Source organism: Elgaria multicarinata, chromosome 9 (genome assembly GCF_023053635.1).
Source record: "Elgaria multicarinata webbii isolate HBS135686 ecotype San Diego chromosome 9, rElgMul1.1.pri, whole genome shotgun sequence".
Taxonomy (NCBI): Eukaryota; Metazoa; Chordata; class Lepidosauria; order Squamata; family Anguidae; genus Elgaria; species Elgaria multicarinata.
Genome location: NC_086179.1, coordinates 3,803,501 through 3,817,910, shown reverse-complemented (window position 1 = coordinate 3,817,910; position 14,410 = coordinate 3,803,501). Strand labels below are relative to the sequence as shown.

Below are 14,410 nucleotides of genomic sequence, written 5' to 3'. Positions count from 1 at the left end.
GGCTGAGTCCACCCAAGCCCGCTGCCTGAAACCAGCTTCCGCTGGGATCGAACTCAGGCCGTGGGGAGAGTTTCAGCTGCAGAAACTGCTGCATAACTGCTCTGCGCCACACGAGGCTCTAAAGAGACAGAACAAGCTGTAATTCTGCTTGCCACTAAGACACAGGAAGCCTAGGAAAGCAATAACCATACCAACGCAGAAGCAAGCTGTGAACCAAGTTAAACTGGAGGTCTTGGATAGGGTGACCATAGAAAGGAGGACAGGGCTCCTGTATCTTTAACAGTTGTATAGAAAAGCCCTATGAAGAGAGACTGAAAGAACTGGTCATGTTTAGCCTGGAGAAGAGAAGACTGAGGGGAGACATGATAGCACTCTTCAAAGACTTAAAAGGTTGTCACACAGAGGAGGGCCAGGATCTCTTCTCGATCCTCCCAGAGTGCAGGACAAGGAATAATGGGCTCAAGTTAAAGGAAGCCAGATTCCAGCTGGACATCAGGAAAAACTTCCTGACTGTTAGAGCAGTATGACAATGGAACCAGTTACCTAGGGAGGTCGTGGGCTCTCTCACACTAGAAGCATTCAAGAGGCAGCTGGACAACCATCTGTCAAGTATACTTTAGGGTGGATTTCTGCATTGAGCAGGGGGTTGGACTTGATGGCCTTATTGGCCCCTTCCAATTCTATGATTCTATGAAAAGGGAATTTCAGCAGGTGCCATTTGTATGCATGCAGCACCTGGTGAAATTCCCACTTCATCACAACAGTTAAAGCTGCAGTTGCCCTGCCCTCTTTTGTATGTGGTCAAGGGGGCAAGGCTCCTGCAGCTTTAACAGTTATGAAGAAGGAATTTCACCAGGTGCTGCATGCATACAAATGGCACCTGCTGAAATTCCCTTTTCTATACAACTGTTAAAGATACAGGAGCCCGGTCCTCCTTTCCATATGGCCACCCTAGCTTGGATGTGGCCTGGAAGAGTCTGGGGAAGGGGAGGTCAAAGAGAACGAGCAGGGGAAGCTACAGAGGTGAGATATTGATTTGAAACAGCATGCCAAATCTTGGGCTGTAGGCCTCAGTCATTGATACAGGACTTTCCATGTGCCACATGCTTTGCACATTTTTTCTTCACTTTTCATAATAACTTATGGGTTTGTAAGAGAAAAACCAGCTGAGAGACTGAGCCTTGCCCAAATGCATCTACTCCCTTCATGGCTAGGGTGGAATCTCAAGACTGGCCCATCTCTTCGTAAACTGCCCAACGGGCTTTGGCTATGGGGTAGTATAGAAATGTAAAAAATAATAAATAATTTTAAGAAATGGGCTCCAACTTCTTAAGTAGTTATCAGTAAATGTGGGCAACCAAAGCAGTATTCAGTATTTTAGGTACATAAATTGAGCTTCACAACTATGTGTATAACATGAAACCTGCACCGCCTTGAAAAGGAAACACATGAATACTGCATGAGATTTTCCTCTGTAGGATTTAAAGTTACAATGCAAGTTTTAACTTCTGGTTTCAAATTACACCCCCGTAGATGGGTTGCTCTGAAGTCTGAAAAAGCAGTCACTCTTTGCCCATCCATTCCCTGTACCCACAGAGGCCTCGTGGTCACTCTCAAAGTGGCCCTGTTCAGAAGACACCTTAAACCACGGCTTTCACCGTGGTGCTTAAGCCCCAAAGCCTTTAGCACTGTGGTTTAAGGTGTCTTCCGAACAGGGCCAGTAGGAAGTCTCTGTTGATTCAGAGGAAACCTGGCCATTTGCCAATCCTCAAGGACTGTTGCCTCAAAGTGAAACATCACACAATGCACAGTGCTGGAGGTTCATGCGGAGCAACTGCAGACGGAACTTAAAAGGTTCTCTCAATATCAGGCCTGTCTGCTATTTACCCGTCTTTTTGCTGTGTCATCTTGACTTCCCTTTCGAGACTGATAACAATGCAGAACACACATCTGGGATGTGGGCGCAGGGATGACTATGTACTCAGGAGTCACTTGCCTTCAAGCGATGGCAGAATGATGTTTCCAATTTCCACGGGTGGGGCTCTAATGCCACACATAACTTCTTGTCAGTCTGATGAAAACCAGTTACACAAGAATGAAATACATAGAGAGAAATGTGCACACTTGCATGATAGTTAAAGGTCACAGAATCCAGGTTTGTCATGGAATTTTAATTATTCTGGTAATGTTTGAAGATTTATTTTTTAAAAGCACAGAATACACAGTACAGCACTGGGACAGGAGGTGTCAACAAAAGGGATGACCCTGTACTGAGCTGCTGCCCATACTGATATACCACCTTTCCCCAACCTGGTGCCCTTCAGATGTTTTGGGCAATAACTCCTCGCATTCCTGACCTTTGGCCATGCTGGCTGGGGTTGATGGGAGTTGGAAGTCAAAAACAATTGGAGGGCAACAGGTTGGGGACACTGTGCTACACTATACACATCTGCTTGCATGAATATAACAAGTGTGTGGCTGTGTAGCCCTCAAACAAGGAATAGAGAGCCAGTGTGGTGTACAGAGGAGGGCCAGGATCTCTTTTTGATCCTCCCAGAGTGCAGGACACGGAATAACGGGCTCAAGTTACAGGAAGCCAGATTCCGGCTGGACATCAGGAAAAACTTCTTGACTGTTAGAGCAGTACGACAACGGAAGCAGTTACCTAGGGAGATTGTGGGCTCTCCCACACTAGAGGCATTCAAGAGGCAGCTGGACAACCCTCTGTCAGGGATGCTTTAGGGCGGATTCCTGCATTGAGCAGGGGGTTGGACTCGATGGCCTTGTAGGTCCCTTCCAACTCTACTATTCTATGATTCTAGCGGCTAAAGTTTTGGACTGGGCATCAGAAGACCTGGGTTCTAGTCCCCACTCGGCCATGGAAACCCACTGGGTGACTTTGGGCCAGTCACAGACTCTCAGCCCAACCTATCTCACAGGGTTGTTGTTGTGAGGATAAAAATGGAGAGGAGGATTACCGTATTTCTTCAATTGTAAGATGCACACTAATTTCAGTACCACCAACAGAAAAAAACACCCTAAGACACACCCACGATTCTAAGACGCACCCCATTTTTACAGATGTTTATATGGGGGGAAAAGTGCATCTTAGAATCGAAGAAATAGGGTATGTACACTGTCTTGAGTTCCTTGAAGAAAAAAAGGCGGGATATAAATGCAATAATAAATTAAATTAAATTAAAAACCCACCCTCTTGGCTCCATCCTAACATCAACCTCAATTTCAGAAAACAGGACCTAAAAGCCCAAACAAGGCTCTTTAAACTGACGCACTTTGTTTATGTAGCCCTACTTTCCTACACCAGTAAGAAGTCGCCACTTCTCATGTCTTTTGGGGCTGCCAGACATAGAACACCCTGACTTCACAGCCAGGCAAGGTGCCATGTATATTCATGCTTCAAGAGACAAGTTTCACTCTGCCAAAATGGCTGCTGAGATGATGGGTGAATTCCAAACAATTTATGAAAATCGACAGGCGTGGAAGTGAAAAATAAAGTGAGCAACCCTAATGCAAACGCTTGCACTTGGGGGAACCGGACAGTGATTTAATGCATAAGTATGAAGTACCATAATTTCATCTGCAATACAGAGACATGTGGATTGCAATTCATTCTTTGGATAGGGTTTACAGAAGATGCTTATATGTATGACGAATCAGTTCACATCAAGGGCCCTGAACCAGTGCGTTTCCAAAGTGGTCTCCCCCACCCCATGACTCTAATTCCAGTTCCATGCTGACAGAGGTGGAGGCATCTGTTTCAACAGTGACTGTACCTTCTCTCATGAACAGCCTGGTAGGTGGCACGCACACCATGCTCACAAGGCATCAGCTGTCAGTGGAACGTATTCAATTGATTTTGCAGGGCAGAACAACACTCCCCTCTCTTAACTTTACTGTTGCAGTTGTACATCAATACAGGGTACCATTTGACATTGCTTAAAACACCACTCAAGCTTTCTGCTTTTTGATGCTGAAAGTGAGCTGTGTTTGCAAAATCGAGGAAACCTGACCCCATGTCCTGGTCTATGCTGTTATTTTCCGTCTTCTGTCAAAGGAAGCAGTTTCACAACCAGAGAATACCTGAAAAGCAGCACTGCCTTAACCCCAACCAGTTTCATGGCAAGATTATGACCAGCTCTGTATCTGAAGTTCTTCATACAGGCTGATCAACAGCTTCTTGCAGCTGTGCTTTAAAATCATCTCTGCAAGAAAGCTGATCGGTTCAGTGTTGCTTTCATTGGCTCTTAAGCCATGCCTGTTGGGGAGCAGTTGTGATGAAAATGTTTTGAGAGACCTGTGCCTCTCTTCTCTCACTCATTTCGCTTCAGGTTGTCTTACTGATATCCATTCCACACATCTGTCGGGACGTGTGACAAGAAAAATGACGAAGCACACTCTGAAAACATTAAGCAGCACCAGTGTTGAGCATATTGCGCTTGTGCAGGTTTTGAAAAGCACTCTGAACAGCTCTCTGGTGAGCGAGGAGGAGGTTAATTGCAACCAGTACACAACATAAGCGAATTAAAGGCATTATTGTAAATCTACACCATCACCTGAGTGGCCATTTTGGAAAACAGCTGCGCTTGTGAAATTCAAGTAAGTTCAATACCCTTATTTTAATCCGTACAAATGCTAATTTTGTCCCAAATGTCATACTTCTATTCTAAAGTGTGTGTCTTCCCACTGTAATTAGTAAATTTATTTCATACCTGCCTCTCCCTTTGGATTGAGGCGGAGAACAACATTAGTACAAAAATACAGTATAAATCATAGAATCATAGAATAGCAGAGTTGCAAGGGGCCTACAAGGCCATCGAGTCCAACCCCTGCTCAATGCAGGGATCCACCCTAAAGCATCCCCGACAGATGGTTGTCCAGCTGCCTCTTGAAGGCCTCTAGTGTGGGAGAGCCCACAACCTCCCTAGGGAACTGATTCCATTGTCGCACTGCTCTAACAGTCAGGAAGTTTTTCCTGATGTCCAGCTGGAATCTGGCTTCCTTTAACTTGAGTCCATTATTCCGTGTCCTGCACTCTGGGAGGATCGAGAAGAGATCCTGGCCCTCCTCAGATACATATGAGATGGAGATATTGACAGCTAGTTGGTCATCAGGGGTTACACGCATTTTAAAAAAAAACAACCGCTTGCTAGGAATGGGGTCACAGCAGGAGCATCATCAGCTAGGTGCATTGTCTGCACAGAACCTCCCCCCAAAATATTGCACCAAGAGGACTGACATTTTAAAAGCAGTCTCTACTAGTGGCTTGTTTTAAAAGCAACAGTCATGAAGGGAAAATGGCCTGGGCTGTTAATGGAAAAGAGAGAGGAATACAAAGTAGCTCTTTGTTTTAAAAAATGTTAACAGCAAAATGGCTGCTGAATTCTGGCATAGAAAAGAAGTTTCGTTAGTAAGCGCCTTGAGCTGTTTGCCCAAAGGTTGCAGTACAGCCCTAAATCAAATAGCCAGTTTCAAATAATTGGCACCTCTGAAAGGCCAAACAAGTGACAGTCAAATGTTGCAAGAACAGGGCAGTGGGTAAAAGAAGCCCAGTCCTCTCCCTTATCACACAACAGGCACTGATCTCTGACACTGAAGGACAAAGGGAGAGAGGAAGCTGATAGTATAGCTGCGAGCTGTACAGGGAGCTCAACAAAAGGCTTGAATAAAAAGAAATCATCAGAGCCAGGTTCAGATCTTTCTCTTTAGTAACACGTCCCAGAGTAGAGGGGGCAACTACCAAGGAGGCCCTGTCTCAGGTTCTCACTAATCCAGCTTCTTGTTAGGATGAGATCATTGACAGATCCCTACTCTTCCTATCTTAACAGAGGGCTGATATGAAGACTGATGCTTGTGAGATACATTCGGCCTACGCTCTTCCCAGTAGTACGCAACCATCCTTAAGATTCATTAATCCCAGCTATATTTAAACATAAAAGCTGTCGGATACCAATGGAACAGCATACCACTGTGATAAAGAACTTCTCTGTGGCCTTTGGAAGATTCTTAAACACAGACATCTCTGTGTATGATTCCTAACCCTGTGCTACACCTCCATGAAAACTCAGCAATAATCCCATTCCCAAACTCCAGGTTTGGAGCCTGAGACAGGCAGGCTTCCCACCATTGCAGTGGGCTTCAAAATCTGGAGCTGAGGAAACGGCCACAAATTGCCCCAATGGCCAGCTCCATCTTCCTTTCCAGCTTGAAGCTGGAGGGATAGAAATCTTCTCTGTAGTTGCATTGCACCCTCAGCAGTTCAATGCAACTATGGGGTGTGTGTGTGTGTGTGTATGCTCCCTTCCTAACTCAAAGCTAGAGAGGAAGGTGGCATCATAGCAAGGATGGCATGCAGAAAAGGGAACATGTTATCATACACAATTACTTGTAAAAGCCAAGATTAGCTGTGGCTTTCTTCAAGTGCACATTCGATGGCAAGTTAATGTGTACCTCATGCTAATCACAACCCCTGTAGCACATGTCCCCATATATGGTCCCCACTGGTAACCCATCTATTGCAAAATGGTCGAAACCCGTTAAAAGCACACGTTATACCTGAATGCTGCATCAGCCAATAACACCACCACCCCAACTACGCTTAATGCTTGCTATTAGGAGAGAAAGCATTTGGAATCAGACATACAAACACAACCTAGATCAGCGGTGAGATAAGGCTCAGGGAAGCCATAACTCATGCTTTACATGCCTCAGCTCCCAGGTCCAAACTCTGGCATCTCATTGAATGACTCACACTAGAGGCCTTCAAGAGGCAGCTGGACAACCATCTGTCAGGGATGCTTTAGGGTGGATTCCTGCATTGAGCAGGGGGTTGGACTCGATGGCCTTGTAGGCCTCTTCCAACTCTGCTATTCTATGATTAAACGATGTTAGTGGGAAAGAATTCTGCCTGAGCCACTGTCAGAACAGACAATATTGGGCTAGATAAACCAATGGTCTGACTCGGTATAATGCATCATCATGGGTTCATATGTATGTTCAGGAATTCACTGGCCAGTTCAGGGCTGAAGCAATCCCTGAGTTCTAGTCAGTTCACAGATTCTTATAGGTATCGCAACTTGTGATTTCTGCATTGTCTAAACTTTGTGCTAGTGCAGTGGTGAGAGTTCAAGATGTTATGCTGGACCACTCAGACACGAACTGCCCCATTGGAGCAGGAAACAGTGGGCCATGCTGCCTGCTAGAAAATGGTTGGGGAAGTAAAACATAAAGCCTCATCACACATTTCCCACAAAGGGTGACCAAAGAAGACAAGTGTTATGGTTGGCTGGAGCAATGAGACGACTGGTTAAAAGCAAACGTGTAGCCCCTTCTAGCTAGCATACATAATGATACAGGCCATAATAAACAGAAGCTGAAGAGATTAAAAGATTATGTGGCTAGAAATCATCTCCCTGTTTTCTGAAAGCCATGCTTATACAACAATATTATGATTTAAAGTAGGCAGGCAGACCTTTGATTTGCACACATTTCTCCTGCAATCTTCAATGTAAGAAAATAATGGCCAATAATTATCCATTATGTTTCTCAGCAGTGTCCTCATTTTCTACAATACCAGAGGACTTTCACTTTAATCACAAAATATTCAGTTGGATTTTCCCCATGGTTGGTCCAACATCATTTGGAGAGTCACAGGCACCGTATCCCTGCTGTACTCTTTACACCACATTGCCTCTCTTCTGACATTGCATTCACATTGACCTGGTTCACACGACACAATAGCCCACCGTGGCTTAATTTACCCACAAAGATTGTCACATTGTGCTGGGTGATATTTTTGCATGGCGCCTGGTTTGCCATGTCATGTGAACCCAAGAGGCAGGATTGTTTCAGGTTTAGACAGCCCTCAAATAAACCATGGCTTGTTTTAGTTATTTGAGGGTTGTCTAACCCTCAAACAGCCCCTGCCTCTGGGATTTGCATGACATAACAAGCCACAGCAAGCTGAATGCTCAGAGGGAGGACGAGCTACAGTGGGCTGTCATGTCATACAAACCAAGTCATTATGTGCCAAAACATTTGCTTTAAGATATAGACCTGTGAAATCAGTAAGATCATCACAGGATTTGCTGGTTATACTGCTGTAACTGCTCTCTTGCAGCAACCTGGAAGTGAGCCTTCTCCAACTGTGACATGATTTAGGTGCCAATTAAAGACCCATCTCTTTAACCAAGCGTTCTCTGATGGACTGTGTTGTCCAGTGCTGTTGTTAAATTATGGTGTAATTTGTTTTAATTTTTTTAATAAACGTTTTATATAAATGTTTTTGTATTTATTACAATTTTAATCTTTTTAAACCACTTATTTTTTAAAAAAAATCCAGTGAGCAGTATATAATTTAAATAAATAATGAAGATATACAAGCGTATAGTATGTACACATTTGCTGAAAGTTTTGGGGAGGTGGGGAGAATCATAGAATAGTAGAGTTCGAAGGGGCCTATAAGGCCATCGAGTCCAACCCCCTGCTCAATGCAGGAATCCCCAGAAAGCATCCCTGACAGATGCTTGTCCAGCTGCCTCTTGAAGGCCTCTAGGAGAGCCCACCACCTCCCTAGGTAATTGGTTCCATTGTCGTACTGCTCTAACAGTCAGGAAGTTTTTCCTGATGTCCAGCTGGAATCTGGCTTCCTTTAACATGAGCCCGTTATTCCGTGTCCTGCACTCTGGAATGATCAAGAAGAGATCCTGGCCCTCCTCTGTGTGACAACCTTTTAAGTATTTGAAGAATGCTATCATGCCTCCCCTCCATCTTCTCTTCTCCAGGCTAAACATGCCCAGTTCTTTCAGTCTCTCCTCATAGAGTTTTGTTTCCAGACCCCTGATCATCCTGGTTGCCCTCCTCTGAACACGCTCCAGCTTGTCTGCGTCCTTCTTGAATTGTGGAGCCCAAAACTGGACGCAATACTCTAAATGAGGCCTAACCAGGGCCGAATAGAGAGGAACCAGTACCTCTCAAAAGGAAGTAATTTTTGGTAAGGAGCAGTATGACAGCAAGAAGAAAGGTATTTGAAAACACAAAAGGCTAGAGTGGACCATGGGTTGGGTGATCATGACTAGTGATTAAGGCTGATGTCCCAAAGGCACCTACCAGGGATTAAGTTCCAGTGATTCCAGTGAGACTTTCTTCTGAATAAACCTGCTTATGATTTTGCTACATGGGCCATTTTACAGACATTACAGTCACTTCCTTGCAGGAAATGTGTCATGTTTGAAGCAGTCCTAAAAAGCAGTAGAGACAGGGAGCAGAACTTCCGTGCCTGTTATGTATAGTGAAACCTTGCAAAATATTACCATAAAAATATTAAAGAAGTATTGACAATTTTCAGAACAAAATCAGATAAAAAAAAAACTTCCTCGTGGAATCAGTAAAGATGAACTGCCCTGGATACAGATAACACCCTACTAAAGGACATATCTGCATATCAATGTAATCCATTTTAAAACCAGTTTGACTGGCATTGCTCTCCTCTGAGTAATAGGTATGGGGAGGGGGTGGTTGTAATTTTATGAGGGGTCATTCTTCTGCATTTTCATGCAATGTGCAAAGTGGGAGCCACTGACAATTGATCCAGCATATGTTTGCTGTCCAGCTGGCTAGTGGTGCTTATAGCCCAGGCCTTTTAGGCCAGACAAAATGGGCAATTTAAACAAGGTATCTCAGATATCCTGTATCTACATAAGTCTCTTGTCCCCAGGAGCAGCCAATACAGCTCCCAAAAAATAGTTACCCAGAGGCTAACTGCATTGCTTTCAAACAATATTCACAACAGTTCCTGCCTTTCACTCCTAATCTTAATTATTTTTAAATGGGCTAGGTTCTACTCAAATCGACTGGACTTACTCCCACATAATAGGGTAGGACTAAGGAGTTAGCCACTGTCACTCACTCTCCTCTGGCATACAAATTCCTCAGCCCCACACAGTTCAAAGTCTAGCCTGGTTTAGATTAAAGCAACTTCAACACACCCAATCTCTTTTGATGTGCAAAGGGACAGGCAAGCCGTACTTCCCCTCTGACAAAGCTGTTCCAGTGTTCATTTATCCTCAATGCTTTATCAAATTCTGAATCTTCCACTGATTCTTACAGACTTGTGCTCTGAAAAGGATGGCAATAGGCAAGACCTCAGTCTCTTCCTAAATAATGAGCTTCTATGACACATCTGGTGAGGAAGGGGGAAAATCTAGGAATCATTTCGCACACTCTGCCCAGTCAACAGATTTTGGAGGGCGGGGGAGAGGGATCAAACAAGAAAGATAATCTATATGAAAAAGTTGGAGCAACCCCTTCAAAAAAGAAAAAAGAAAGCACTTGCAAAATATTTAAAGCTCAAACTGAAGGAATCTCCAACTCATTGGGCCCAGATCTAGAAATGTAAGGTGCTTTCAGCTGTGTTGGTCCCCAGCTGATCAGATTACAGATAATGCAGGCAGGCAATGAAGAAAATTGCCCAAGGACAGCCTTCTCCAACCTGGTACCCTCCAGATGTTTTAGAGTACAACTCCCAGGATTCCTAAACATGATGGGTGGGGCTGTGGAGTTGAAATCTAAATTATCTGGAAGGCATGAGGTTGGGGAAAGGGCCTTTCCCACTACAACACCTGTGCCCTAAACATGGAAGGGAATCAGTAAACCTCATTGCATTTTGGGGGACCAAATCAAACAATGCCAGTCTCCCTTGTATATTTCCTGAGAGATAACTCCAGCAGCAACCTCTGCATTGCTATCAAGAATGAAGTGCCAACTCTGTTTACTTCAGGACTATCCCCAGCAGAATGGAACAGGAACTTGGGAGTCTCTCTCTCCCCACACAGTAATGGATTCAAGGGGAAAGAGATCAGTCAGCAATTACACTCGCTTTATCAGCAGATGTCAGGCATTAAGCTCCTACTGTGCCATTCCCTGATCAGTTAAAATTTCTGCCATGTTCCTTTCCCCTCTTCTATACAGTACTATAAGACCACAAAGAATGCTAGGGAATCAAACCAGTCCAGGAACTAGAACATAAGCGCCATGCCGGATTAGTCCAACGGTCTATCTAGTCCAGAACTCTGTTCACACAGTGGCCAACCAGCTATCGACCAGAGACCAACAAAGCAGGACATGGTGCAACAGCACCCTCCCACCCATGTTCCCCAACAACTGGTGCACACAGGCTTACTGCCTCGGATACTGGAAGTAGCACATAACCATCAGAACTAGCAGCCATGGGTAGCCTTCTCCTCCAGGAATTTATCCAACCCCCTTTTAAAGCCATCCAAATGGGTGGCCATCACTACAACTTGTGGTAGTGAGTTCCATAATTTAACTATGCGCTGTGTGAAGGACTTCCTTTTATTTTTCCTGAGTCTCCCACCCATCAGCTTCATGGGATGAACCCACTGGGTTCTTGTATTTTGAGAGAGGGAGAAAAACGTCTCCCTACCCACATTCTCCGCACCATGTATAATTTAGTACACCTCCATCATGTCTCCCCTTAGCCTCTTGAGTTTTCTTAAGATCTGCTTGCTCCCTTTTCATGAATACAGATTTGCTTTCTTCTTACAAGAATGTAAGAATTCTCCACCCAGAGAGAGGCGTGCATTTATTTCTTCAGACAAACAGGTCTCTTCCTTCCATACAGCAAACTTTAGTAAGGAATGAAGAAAAAAAAGACCCCACTGGAGATACAGATAGAGGCTCTGAAAAGAAATTAGGTACCTCCCCTACTTTTATCTATAGGTCCTTTCTGCACTTTCTAAAGGGTGCAGGATGGGCATAAATCAAAATTAAGAGATACACGTCTTTATGAAATCACAGCCTGGAAGGCATAAAACGATTTCCCTCCCCCTTACTGATATGCAATGACTTTTCCTGCCAAAAGGAATCCTAAAAAATCAAGCAGGGTCACCCCCCAAAAGTAAAAGGCTTGGGAAGGCCATTCAGATGGGAGAATTGAAGAACCTCAACAATGGAGATTGGGGGAGTTTGGGCTTTGGCTGAAGTATGTATATGGTGCCCCCCTCCCCGAATCAGGTGACTGCCTCCCCTGTTAGAAATTATTATTTTCTATCAGTAGATTGTTTGATTAATGACGGCGTTTTCGTCTTTCAGTTTATAAAGCAGTTTTAGGCCGTAGCTAGACCTAAGGTTTATCCCAGGATCATCCCTGGTCTGTCCCTGCCTGAGCGCTGGACGCCCTGTGTGGCACTTAGATGAACAGGTTTGACCCCAGGACAATCCTGGGACAAACCTTAGGTCTAGCTACGGCCTTAGTGAAACAAGACAGCAAATCTCTATATTCATAAATAGGGAGTGGAGAGATTCTTAAAGCCTGCTGTAGCTCCTGGGACTGGCCAATTTCCTAGCTTCCCCTGACCTCTTATCCCTTATATTTAATAATAATAATAATAATAATAATAATAATAATAATAATAATAATAATAAGTTTATTTATTTATTTATTTCTTACCGGCCTCTCCCTTTGGATCGAGGCGGGGAACAACATTAGAACAGGAATCAATACATCTTAAAAATTCTTGATTTTACATTGATCTGGATAGGCCTGTCAGAAAAGGCTAGTCTTTAAAATTTCCACTTCTTAAATTAAGGGGAGTCAAGGGGGGGCACCCCTGCCCCACACTAATAACAATAATAAAAAATCCCATTAACGAGGTAGGCAATCTTTGTTTAAATGTAATTATTATTATTATATTTATTTGTATCCCTCCTTTTGCACAATGCTGGGTGAAACATACATTGGGGTGGGTGGGTGGGGAACAAAACCATAAACGTTTTAAATACACAACATTAGAACAGGAATCAATACATCTTAAAAATTCTTGATTTTACATTGATCTGGATAGGCCTGCCGGAAAAGGCTAGTCTTTAAAATTTCCACTTCTTAAATTAAGGGGCGTCAAGGGGTGGGGGGGCACCCCTGCACCACAATAACAACAATAAAAACCCCATTAACCAGGGAGGCGATTGTAAGACATTAACATAAAATTGTCAGACATTAACATAGATGGAGGGCCAGATTATTCTCCCAAGGCTTAATTGTCCCAGGCTTAAACGAGGGAAGGATTCTATCTCCCCACATCCAAGGGAGGAGGAGGAGGAAGAAGAAGAGGGAGGAGGAGGAAGAAGAGGAGGAGGAAGAGGAAGAAGAAGACCCCATTTTGACACTGCCGTGGTGTATGTATGTATGTATGTATGTATGTGGAGGAACCACGGAAAAGGCGCGCGCGCCACCCGCCTTCCTCCCGCCCAGATTAAGAAACAAACAAATGGAGACTGACCCCAAACTACGGCCTACCGGGGGGGGGGGGGAGGAAGATGAAAACATACGAAAGGAATCCTCCCCCCTCCCCCCGCCGCAGAGAGGGGAAATAAACTGGCTTTTTATAACCCCCCCCCCGTGTCGTGGAATAAAGCTTTTCTTATTTCCCATCCTCTCGTCGTCGTCGTCGTCCCCCGCGGCCGCCGCTGAGGAGAATCGCCGTCGCTTTCCTGACTGACTGACTGACTGCCCCCCCCCCCCGCGCCACGGCCTCTCGCCTTGGCCTCCCCCTGCCCGCCCCCCGCCCCGGACCCCGCATGCCGGCGGGGCCTAGCGCGGCCTGGGCGGGCCCGGCGGCGGGGGTGGTGTGGGGGGGGGAGGCCGCGCGCGCGGGGTGAGGCGTCTGAGGCGTCCGAGGCGCCGGCGCGGGGGAGGAGGAGGGCGAGGAGGTGCGGGGCCCCCGCGTTGCTGCGGCTGCGCCGGGTCTGGTGCGAGATGAGTGAGGAGCTGCTGGGAGATTGCGCGGTAGGACACTCACCTCAGAGCGGCTGCGCTGCAGCGGGCCTGCGCCGTGGAGCCGCCGGGAAGCTGAGGGAGAAGACGCGGCGGCGGCGGCGAGGAGGAGGGTGAGAGAGAGGGAGAGCGCGAGCAGGCGGGCGGCGGCGGCGGCGCTGCTGCTGCTGCTTCCTTGGCTGCTGGGCGCGGGAGACCCGGACACGCGAGGGGGAGGGGAGGGGAAGGGAAGGGACGGGCGGGGCGCGCGCCCCTCTCGGGCCTACCACGGCCTGGCCGAGAGGAACGGGCGCGGCGCTGATGGGCCCCCGGCTAAGGCGAGAGCGGGAAAGGGAGAGAGGGCCACGGGCCTAGCACTGGCGGGCGGGCGGCACTCGAGTCTAGCGGCGGCGGCGGCGGCGGCAGCACCAGGCCGAGGAGGGGGGAGGAGGAGGAGGGGGAGGGGAGGACGCACGGCGTGAGGGGAGCCGCTGCGCCGCCATGATGGGAAGGGCGAGGATAACTCGACACGCTTCACACGCACCCCAGGAAACACACACACACACACCCCTTGGGTTGCTTTTTGGTGAGGGGGCGCGTGAAGTGGAACCAGCCAACGCT

General features: G+C 46.3%; 1 protein-coding gene across 3 annotated transcripts in view; it reads right to left on the bottom strand.

The window, feature by feature from the left end:
• Positions 1-13,923, bottom strand: part of NRF1 (nuclear respiratory factor 1) — a 91,352-nt gene extending 77,429 nt beyond the window's left edge. For all 3 annotated transcript variants that reach the window (XM_063134618.1, XM_063134620.1, XM_063134619.1), the window contains exon 1: positions 13,836-13,923. The gene's annotated coding sequence lies outside the window, so the exon portion shown is untranslated. The remainder of the gene's footprint in view (positions 1-13,835) is intronic.
• Between the last annotated feature and the right edge of the window lie 487 nt (positions 13,924-14,410).